The following is a 10715-nucleotide window of genomic DNA, read 5'->3' on the forward strand; positions in this document are numbered from 1 at the left end:
TTCACGTATTGCTGAAGCCTGGCTTGGAGAATTTTGAGCATTTCTTTGCTAGTGTGTGAGATCAGTACAATTGTGCAGTAGTTTAAACATTCTTTGGCATTGCCTTTCTTTGGGATTGGAATGAAAACTGACCTTTTCCAGTCCTGTGGCCACTGCTGAGTTTTCCAAATGTGCTGACATATTGAGTGCAGCACTTTCACAGCATCATCTTTTAGAATTTGAAATAGCTCAACTGGAATTTCATTGCCTCCACTAGCTTTGTTCATAGTGATGCTTCCTAAGGCCCACTTGACTTCACATTCCAGGATGTCCGGCTCTAGGTGAGTGTGAGTGATCACACCTTCATGATTATCTGAGTCGTGAAGATCTTTTTTGTACAGTTCTTCTGTGTATTCTTGCCACCTCTTCTTAATATCTTCTGCTTCTGTTATGTCCATACCATTTCTGTCCTTTATTGAGCCCATCTTGCATGAAATGTTCCCTTGGTATCTCTAATTTTCTTGAAGAGATCTCTAGTCTTTCCCATTCTATTGTTTTCCTCTATTTATTTGCATTGATCGCTGAGGAAAGCTTTCTTATCTTTCCTTGCTATTCTCTGGAACTCTGTATTCAAATGGGTATATCTTTCCTTTTCTCCTTTGCTTTTTGCGATTGTATTTATCACAAAATAAAATCTCCTTAATTTTCTTAACTAGAAATTATGATTCCATTTTGTTGACTACAATAGTGAAGCTCAAGTAGTTAAGTCAATTATTCTTCTGTTACAAGTTAGAAAGGGTTGACCCAATATTTGAACCCAAAACTGTTTGACTCCAAAGGCCTCTTTAATAAGTTATTTGTAAGACTTTGCTTTAATTTGCTACCACATAAATGCTAGAATTCAAATGACACTAAGTTAACAGAGACATCAAACATATTACTCAGACTTGAGGTTACCAAAACAATTCAAAATGATTTAAGTAGAGATTTGGGAGGCCTACTTTAAAAAGCAATCTACACTTTCCTTGAAAACATGTTTCTAAACTAAAAAAAATCAATTATTTAATACTTATACATTAAAGAGGTTGATGTAATCTAGGAATTATAAAAGAATTCTATTTCAAAATAAATACTGAATTTCATATGCTTTCTTGGAAAGTCAAACAATGTCATTTAGGAAAAATAGGTGTTAATTAGCAGAATAATGTAAATAATCAAGTAGGAGGAATTTAATACCCAAATTAACAGAAGTAAGATATGTTTTCTGGTTACCTCTCAAGTCTATCCAATTTTTTGCTATGACAAAAATTCACTTTGGTGGATATATTTTTGTATTTTAATTTACTTTAAAGCTAAGATAAATAAAAGAAGGTAGGCCAGAGGGTAAGAAGATTACAGAAAAGTCGTGATTAACTTATGGAAATTAGATGGAAAGAATAAAATGAAAAAGAACAAAATTATTATGCATGATGGGCAATAACATCAAAGTTTGATATTATTCTGAAGCATAAAACTTGAAATCATTGGAATAATGCCCCTGTATAATCTTTTTCAAGATGAGTTGAAATAGAAGCTTTGAAAATTATATTTTTTCATTGTTCTTCTCCTCATTGTCTATTGTGCATAAAAATTTTTTCTCTCCTATTTTACTCTTTCCATCTAATTTCCACTTAATTTCCATGAGTCAATCACTATTTTTCTTTAATCTTATTTCCCTCTGACTCGTGTTCTTTTATTTTATTGATCTTACTTTGTAACTTTGAGCAACTTCTTTTGAAATGTCTGAACCACATTCTCTTTCTTTCTTCACAGTAAAGTGATCCTTTATTAGAAAAAAAGGTCATAAAGAACCATGTTTATTTTAAACTTTGGCTTTACTGAGGATAAATACAAAATAAATTATTATGTTTAAAAGGAAAATTTTTCAATAGTAAAATTACATAAAAGTTCCCAAATGTAATACATGGCACATCTTCAGTAGAAAATATTAGAAATGTCAAGATAACTTTTTTGTGAGCTTTCTAGATATGATTCTTTTATTGCTAGCTAAGCTAAAGATAACACATGAAGCTAACTCTGGACAATATTACTAACTTAGTGTCTCAAAATCAAGAATGATAGATTTCTGAGAAACTCATATGATTTTAAAAAGTGATGTTAGGTAGCATTTTTCTCAATTTCTGCACACTGTAAAGAAATAAAATAAATTTAATTATCTGATTCTGCAAAAGGAATATCATTTAAATCCCTGACCACTGAAGATTTGATTTTGAATAAATGATTTTGTTAAATTATAATATCATAAGGTTTGGGATTCACAAATCCCAAAGAGAATTTGTGAGTCTTTTTTAATAAAACGGCAAAAACACAATCCTAAAATCCTAAACACTAATCCTAAGAGATTTAGGATGTGTGTGTGCGTGTGCTGACTAACAGTAGAAGAAAAGGAAACCAATATAAGAGTAGTGAGGTAGACAAATAAGGACCTTTCAGTGTAGTTTGGCTCTGGGGGGGGCGGCGGTGTGGTGGGCGGGGTATGTATTTAAGAGCACTAATAGCCCTGGGGATGGAGAATAATGATCGTCCTAGTTGTGGTAAGAAGGAGACATGAGCAGCTCCAAATCACAAGGACGTGGATAAGAACAGTAGCTACAGGACTTCCCTGATGGTCCCGTGGCTAAGACTTTGCACTCCCAATGCAAGGGGCCCAGGTTCAATCCCTAGTCAGGGAACTAGATCCTACATGCGACAACGAACAGTTCACATGACACAAAAAGAGATCCACATGCCATAATTAAGACCTGGTGTAGCCAAATAAATAAAATAAAATGAAGTATAATATTAAAAAAAGAACAGTGGGTTACTAGGAGGCCACCTTGGGAAAACATGACAGGAGGATATTGAATCTACAAATTATGAACAAATTAGTTTTTTACTTAAACACATAAGTGGTAAAATCTTTAGAGTTATTAGTATTAAACAAGTGGTTATTATTTATAATCAGTATCTGAGGGAAATGTAGACCAGAAGATGGGCTGATCACATGTAGTTAAATATACTCAAAAGATGAAATTACACAGCAAGTGTAAATTGTCTGGAGCTAGCAATGTGACTGGAATAAGCATTACATTTGTGCTTAATAAGGTCAAAATTTTTAATGCTCAATATCTATCTGTATCTCTAGATAAATAGAAAAATATTTTAAAATATACTTACTTTTACATTTTATTATATATATATGGCAAAATGGAATTTTTTCTTTTCTCAATTTTTTTCACTTAATGGTGTACACACACATTCACACACGCGTGCACACACACACACACACGCTTTTCCCAATGATCTCTTCAGCCTCTGGTCCATCTCAAAGCAGAATAATCCAAAATGAAGTTTTAGACTTTGGCAAAGCATAGGAAAGATTCAGAGACCCATATGAAAGTGCAAGTTGCTCAGTTGTGTCCAACTCCTTGACAGTCCATGAGCTATACAGTCCATGGAATTCTCCAGGCCAGAATACAGGAGTGGGTAGCCTTTCCCTTCTCCAGGGGATCTTCCCAACCCAGGGATTGAACCCAGGTCTCCCACATTGCTGGCAGATTCTTTACCAGCTGAGCCACAAGGGAAGCCCAAGACTCATATAGGTTATGCTATAAAAGCAGTCTATTAGTAAGAAAACTGTCTCACAAATATTTCTTTTTGGAAACTAGAGGAATCAAAGCACTCCCCACTCAGAAAATAGCTAATTGAGAACAGAAGTAGTCTGCTCACAGCATCTATGCTGTTAACAACTCATCGACACTCATGTAGATATTTGTTGTTATTCAGTTGCTTAGTTGTGTCCGACACTTTTTTTTAAATTTTTAAATTTTTAAAATTTTAATTGGAGGCTAATTACTTTACAATACTGTTTTGCCATACACTGACATGAATCCACCCTGGGTGTACATGTGTTCCCCATCTTGAACCCCCCTCCCACCTCTCTCCCCGTATCCTCCCTCTGGGTCATCCTCGTGCACCAGCCCCGAGCATCCTGTATCATGCATCGAACCTGGACTGGCGATTCGTTTCACATATGATAATATACGTTTCAATGCCATTCTCCCAAATCATCCCACCCTCGCCCTCTCCCACAGAGTCCAAAAGACTGTTCTATACATCTGTGTCAACTCTTTAAAACCCCATGGGCTTCAGCACGCCAGGCTTCCCTGTCCTTCACATTTCCAAGAGCTTGCTCATGTAGGTATAAAGAAGTTATTTTGAAAGGAAAGATGAGGAAAGCTTTGTCCATGTTGAACTGTGGTACTTGCAGGCCATTAAGGAGATGTTATCTGAAAGACAAATAGGTCAACACTATAGAGTTTAAAGGAGGTTTAGATTTTGCTGTTGTTGTTCAGTCCTTCAGTCATGTCCGTTTGGAAGTATCAAATCTGGAGTGCCAGAAGGTGAAAAGTATTACCCAGTTAATTGGCTACAATGAGTGGATAAAGGGCCATGGATGAAGTTCCGGTGTGCCCCAGTGTCAGAGAAGAGCCCTGACACAGAGCAGGAGCTCTTACTCATTCATTTGACAATTACTTGTGTGTCTGCTTTACCTGGCAGGAGCTTGGTAATGGAAAGACAAAGAAGACAGTCCATGCCCTTTAGAAGACCGGTTATGAGCAGCCAAAATAAATCAAAGGAAAAATAGGAGGAAGTAGTTAAGAGACGACATGGGAACCAAGAGTTTCAAGTGTTACAGTGTTTAAATAAGATAAAGACAGAAAAATACTCTCATGGACTTGGCAATTAAAAAGTCTTTACTTAAAATGGTTTCTTTGCCATTGGGGCAGGGGAAAGCAAATTGCTTAAGGTGGCTAGTGAATGAGACATGAACTAATAAATACACAGTGAGGGTAAACTACTCTTTCAAGGGGCTTGATATGAAGAACCACGAGATGTGATGGGATGGAGGAAAGGGAGGAGGGCAGTGAAACACATAGGGAGGTTTCTGTTTAAGATGAAAAACTCAATCATATTTACAAACTGAGAGAATATTTAATATGGAGATGGATTTGAATGTACAGGGCAATAAATGCTAATGGATGGAGTGTATTTCCCTTGTTGGAGAGAAATATGAAATCCAGAGCGCTGATATAAGAGATTAACCTTGTAAACCACTTCCGTTCCGTTCCGTCGCTCAGTCGTGTCCGACTCTTTGCGACCCCGTGGACTGTAGCCTACCCGGCTTCTCCATCCATGGGATTCTCCAGGCAAGAATACTGGAGTGGGTTACCGTTTCCTTCTTCAGGGGATCTTCCTGACCCAGGGATCGAACCCGGGTCTCCCGCATTGGAGGCAGACTCTTTACTGACTGAGCCACCAGGGAAGCCCTATAAACCACTTAGGAAGAGTATTTTAAGGAAAAAAGGTTGGTGGGCGGAGAGAAAGATAAGTACACAGGCAAAAAAAAAAATTTAGAATAAATATGGGGAGGAACATGCTGGGCTGTCTGATTGAGTCTTCTGTTTCCTGTTATGTTACAAGCAAGTTTCCCCACTGAGAGTGAAGGAATGGAGATGTTCCAGACACTAAGGGAATGCAGAGTGGCTGAGTAGCTCCGCAGGCCTTTTGGTGTTTTGTTAGAAAATACTTTCTTGACATTGACTCTCAATGAGGACAGTGAACTAAAAGTTTCCACACACCCTTTGATATCAGGATTTTCTAGGGTTCACAGTATACCTCCTTAAGAAAGTATTGATCCAAGTTGAAAAAGGAGCTGAATAAGAGCGCATTCAAATGTGAATGCAGTAATATAATAAAGAGTTAACTATTTTTAGGAGGTTATTTTAAGAGGTAAATATTTCAGTAACCTAGGGTTTGCACTGTTCTCAAGTTCTCAACTCCTGTCTCATACTAACTTGCTATTAGTATCAAAGATCCAAAGTTTGACAATGGTGCAGTTTAAAGTTCATCACTATGTAAACATCATTTCCACTCATTGGCTTTCCAGAAGTGTTTGGCTGAGTGGCAAAAAAAGGAGAGAATGTTAGAGTCAACAGGAAGAGAATGGTAAAGAAGCGAAGTCCCTTTCTGCGCTGCACGCATTAGCGGGTGACTATCACTGTTGAACCTTTTACTGTTGCTGGATTATCAATTATTCAAAGTGCCTGTCAGTTGTGATGCTGTAATCAGTTTTTTGTACTTTTAATTTTACACATGGATAAATTTTTAATGCAGAAGGAAGCAAAGATAAATGAGGAAATTATGAGTGTTAGATCTGCTTTGCAGCACACAAATGAGAGTAATGCTCTGAACATTTCTGTTTGTAACAACAATTTTGATGATCAAATTAAGAGCAGACAAAATAAAGCACAGGTGGAAATTTCAATACCCTATGTAGGTTAATGATAATAAATCCTGTGTGTGGATATTTTAAATTGAGATAGCGCTTATGCCACAAAATTACCCTTTTTAGGTGCAAAATTCACTGCTCTTTAGTACATGTGAATGCTCAGTTATGTCTTCCTCTTTGCAACCCCATGGACTGCAGCCTGCCAGGCTCCTCTTGTTCATGGAATTTTCCAGGCAAGAACACTGAAGTGGGCTGCCATTTCCTCCTCCAGAGGATCTTCCTGACCCAGGGATCGAACCTGCATCCCCTGCGTCACCTGCCAGGCAGATTCTTTATCACTGAGCCACCTGGGAAGCCTCAAGTATATTTTTACAAAATATTTTCACTACCTGAAGAAGAATCCCCAACTTATAAAGAGTAACTCCATATATCCCTTTTATCTCAGTCCTGGGAAACCCAACCTCCCTTCTCTATGAGTTGACCTATTCTGGACATTTCATATAAATGGAATGATGCAGTGTCCATTCATTCATCTCTTGTTCTGGTAATTTAAGTCCTCTTTCTTTTTCGCTTGGTCAGTCTGGGGAAAGGTTTGTCAATTTTATTGATCTTTCTGAAAAACTAACTGATGGTTTGGTTGATACTTTCTATTCTCCATTTCCTTTATTTCTCCTATGCTGCTGCTGCTGCTAAGTCACTTCAGTTGTGTCCGACTCTGTGCGACCCCATAGATGGCAGCCCACTGGGCTCCCCCATCCCTGGGATTCTCCAGGCAAGAACACTGGAGTGGGTTGCCATTTCCTTCTCCAATGCATGAAAGTGAAAAGTGAAAGTGAAGTCGCTCAGTCGTGTCTGACTCTCAGTGACCCCATGGACTGCAGCCCACCAGGCTCCTCTGTCCATGGGATTTTCCAGGCAAGAGTACTGGAGTGGGGTGGCATTTCCAGAGTTTATTATTTCCTCTCTCTGTTTTCTTGGAGTTTAGTCTGCTCTTTTTTTCTTAGGTTCTTAAGGGAGATGATTAGCTAATTGATTGAGGTATTTGAGATGTTTCTTTTTTTGATGTAGACGTTTATAAAGGTGTTGTAGCACTGGTTTAGCTTCATCCTATTTCAGTATTTTTTGATTTTATTTTCATTCATCTCAAATTATTTTCTAATTTTCCTTGTGATTTCTTATTTGATCTGCTGGTTATTTAGGAGTGTGATGCTTAGTTTCCACATATTTGTGATTTTCCCAAATTTCCTTCTATTATTGACATCCAATTTTATTCCTGTGGTCAGAGATTATGTGTGATTTTAATCCTTTTAAATACATTGTTTCATGTCTAAAATATGATCTGCATTGGATTATTCTCTATGTGCACTTGAGAAGAATAGGTATGCTGCCATTATTAGATGGAATGTTTCACAGATGTCTGTTAAGTCTAATTGATTAATAGTGTTTAATCAAGTTTTCTATATCCTTGATGATTTTCTGGGATACTTGCTGTATCCATTATTGAATGTGAATTATTGGAGGTTTAACTATTATTGTTCAATGTCTAGTTTTACTTTTAATTCTGACAGGTTTTGCTTTATATCTTATGCTTCTCTTATTAGATGCACATGTTTATAGTTGTCATATCTTCTTGATCGGTTGCTAATTGCATCATTATACTTTCTTTGTATCTAGTAACACATTTCTATTAAAGTCTATTTTGTCTTATATGAGTAGAGTCACTCAACTCTCTTCTGATTGATTATTGCTTGCAGGATATATCTTTTGCATTATTTTTTAATTTTTTATATAAAATTTTTATTAGAGTATAGTTGACTTATAATGTTGTGTTAGATTCAGGTATATAGCAAGAGAATCAGTTATACATATACATATATCCACTCTTTTTTCCGTGAAGGCCATTACAAAGTATTGAGTAGAGGTCCCTGTGCTATACAGTAGGTCCTTATTAGTTATCTATTTTATATGTAGTAGTACATATGTCCGGAGAAAGTAATGGCACCCCACTCCAGTACTCTTGCCTGGAAAATCCCATGGACGGAGGAGCCTGGTAGGCTGCAGTCCCTGGTGTCACTGAAAGTCAGACATGACTGGGCGGCGTCACTTTCACTTTTCACTTTCATGCATTGGAGAAGGAAATGACAACCTACTCCAGTTTTCTTGCCTGGAGAAGCCCAGAGATGGGGGAGCCTGGTGGGCTGCCGTCTATGGGTTCACACAGAGTCGGACATGACTGAAGAGGCTTAGCAGCAGCAGCAACATCAGTATATATGTCAATCCCAGTCTCCCAATTTATCTCTCCTCCTCCCACCTCTTATTCCCTGGTAACCACAAGTTTGTTTTCTGTATCAGTGAGTCTACTTCTGTTTTGTAAACAAGCTCATCTTTTCTAAGATTTCATGTGATATCATATCTGTCTTTCTCTAGTTCACTCAGTATGATCATCTCTGCTGCTGCTGCTGCTAAGTCACTTCAGTCGTGTCCGACTCTCTGTGACCCCATAGACGGAAGCCCACCAGGCTCCCCCGTCCCTGGGATTCTCCAGGCAAGAACACTGGAGTGGGTTGCCATGACCATCTCTAGGTCCATCCATATTGCTGCAAACGGCATTGTCTTGTTCTTTTTATGACTGAATAGTATTCCATTGTATATATGTACCACATCATCTTTATCCATTCCTCTATTGATCAGCATTTAGATCGCTTCCATGCCCTGCCTACTGTAAACAGTGCTGCAATGACATTAGGCTTCATGTATCTTGAATTATGGTTTTCTCCAGGTATATGACTAGGAATGGGGGGTCATATAGACCAATGCAACAGGATAGAAAGTTCAGAGATAAAGTCCTACCAAAAGTGGTTAAGAAAAACAAAAAAGAACTTACAAGTTACTAATATTAGCAATGAGAGATGGGTGATGACTACAGATCCTGTAAACATTAACAGTATAAAAAGGAGTCCCTTTTCTACCACAATGCTCCCCTCCTGCTGCTGCTTCTCTGACCTGTGCAGCCCCTACCCCTGCCCTTAGAAATCATGATGCTCTCCTCCATTTTGGAACTGGCTCTTAATTTTTGAATAGTGTGCAATATTTAGGGGATTTTGCTAGAAAAATCTGAAGAGGAAAGGCAGGATTACCAAATTGGAAATTTCCTGGGCATTTGTGGTAGATTTAAATGGCCAGATTCTCCACATTCCTATATACACACTCATTTGCAACATGCCGTTGCTTCCTCTCCCACCCAGACACAGAATCTATTTCTCCATCCCTTGCATCTGGGCTTAGCCACGTAGCTGCTTTGGGAAATAGGGCATTCACAGAGGTGACAAGCAGCAGCTTGCACACTGGGGCTTACTCTTTTGTTCTTGCTGCTGCCACATAAATAAGCCTGGGCTAGCCTGAGGGATGATAAGAGTCATGTGGCCTAATGATCCCCACCACTCCAGCCAACAACCTGGCAACTGCCAGATATGTCTGTAACGCTCTCTTAGATCACCTAACCTCTAGCTGACCCATCAGCTGACCGAGGATGCATAAGCCAACCAGAGATCAGCCAAGTCAGGCCAGACCAAACCCAGTCAACTAATCATGAGTTAATTAAACTAGTTTCAAACCATGAAGTTTTGGGGTAGCATGTTATGCAGCAAAAGCTAACTGTGGGTGCTCAGTCGTGTCTGACACTTTTGTAGCCTCATGAACCCTGCCAGGCTCCTCTGTCCATGGGATTTTCCAGGCAAGAATACTGGAGTAGGGTGCCATTTCCTCCTCCAGGGGATCTTCCCAAAGCAGGGATTGAATCTGTGTCTCTTGAGTCTCCTGCATTGGAAGACAGATTCTTTACCAACAGCTAACTGAAATAGCATTAAAAATATTCAATTGTTTTTCATGATTAGTTCAGCAGGCAACTACTGAATGCCTTCTGTGTGTAAGGCCTTCTGCTAGGCACAGGGATTCAAAGTTAATTAAGACATGGTTTCTGCCTAGAAGGTACAGATATCAGCAAATGACAGTGCAGTGTGATGAACACTGAAAAAAAAGGTATGAGTTTTTAAAAGTGGATGAGGACATAGATGAGGGCGACTCATTGGCTTGGGATGGTCTAGGAAAAAACGTGATATCAGAACTGGATCCTCACCAAGCATCTGATGTTTACTTAAGAATTTTGAGGCCATCCTAGGCAAGACTTCCTTGGTGTCTCAGACAGGAAAGAAATCTGCCTGCAGTGCAGGAGACCTGGGTTCAATCCCTAGGTCAGGAAGATCCCCTGGAGAAGGGAATGGATAATTCTATGGACAGAGTCCATGGGGTCACAAAGAGTCAGAGAGCCCGACACACTGAGCAACTAACATTTCCCTTTTCATTGTAGGCAAAAGAAGCATATGTTAAAGCTCAGAGATGTGAAAGG

The sequence above is a fragment of the Moschus berezovskii genome, chromosome 10 (genome assembly GCF_049115385.1).
Source record: "Moschus berezovskii isolate FMDL1 chromosome 10, NW_MosBer_1.0, whole genome shotgun sequence".
In the NCBI taxonomy this organism is placed as follows: domain Eukaryota; kingdom Metazoa; phylum Chordata; class Mammalia; order Artiodactyla; family Moschidae; genus Moschus; species Moschus berezovskii.